This window comes from Schistocerca cancellata, unplaced genomic scaffold, assembly GCF_023864275.1.
Source record: "Schistocerca cancellata isolate TAMUIC-IGC-003103 unplaced genomic scaffold, iqSchCanc2.1 HiC_scaffold_1077, whole genome shotgun sequence".
In the NCBI taxonomy this organism is placed as follows: Eukaryota; Metazoa; Arthropoda; class Insecta; order Orthoptera; family Acrididae; genus Schistocerca; species Schistocerca cancellata.
This window is the reverse complement of record NW_026047076.1, coordinates 417,980-418,668: the sequence shown is the minus strand read 5'-3', so window position 1 is coordinate 418,668 and position 689 is coordinate 417,980. Positions and strand designations below refer to the sequence as shown.

The window sequence follows — 689 nt, the reverse complement described above, 5'->3', positions numbered from 1 at the left end:
TAGGAGACGAGGTACTGGCAGAAGTAAAGCTGTGAGCACCGGGCGTGAGTCGTGCTTCGGTAGCTCAGTTGGTAGAGCACTTGCCCGCGAAAGGCAAAGGTCCCGAGTTCGAGTCTCGGTTGGGCACACAGTTTTAATCTGCCAGGAAGTTTCATATCAGCGCACACTCCGCTGCAGAGTGAAAATCTCATTCTGGAAACATCCCCCAGGCTGTGGCTAAGCCATGTCTCCGCAATATCCTTTCTTTCAGGAGTGCTAGTTCTGCAAGGTTCGCAGGAGAGCTTCTGTAAAGTTTGGAAGGTAGGAGACGAGGTACTGGCAGAAGTAAAGCTGTGAGCACCGGGCGTGAGTCGTGCTTCGGTAGCTCAGTTGGTAGAGCACTTGCCCGCGAAAGGCAAAGGTCCCGAGTTCGAGTCTCGGTCGGGAACACAGTTTTAATCTGCCGGGAAGTTTCATATCAGCGCACACTCCGCTGCAGAGTGAAAATCTCATTCTGGACCTTATTCATGTTTGAAATGTGCTAACTCGTTTTTTCCTCACAGCAGGTAAACGTGTGTGTGGTTGCAACATTATGGTCCCATTGAGTACATTTATGGAGAGAGGGACATCAGTTGCACCACAGGGCGGGAGGAGGGTGCGTAGCACGATACATTTTCTTTCTTCGGTAAGCATAATTTTGTGTTAGTTAC

The 689-nt window shown here is 50.2% G+C and overlaps 1 non-coding gene across 1 annotated transcript; it reads left to right on the top strand.

Annotated features, from left to right (window-relative positions):
* The first annotated feature begins 354 nt into the window (after positions 1–354).
* Trnas-cga (transfer RNA serine (anticodon CGA)) lies at positions 355–429 on the top strand. Its single transcript has one exon. It is a non-coding gene; the product is annotated as a tRNA-Ser (tRNA).
* Positions 430–689: the final 260 nt, after the last annotated feature.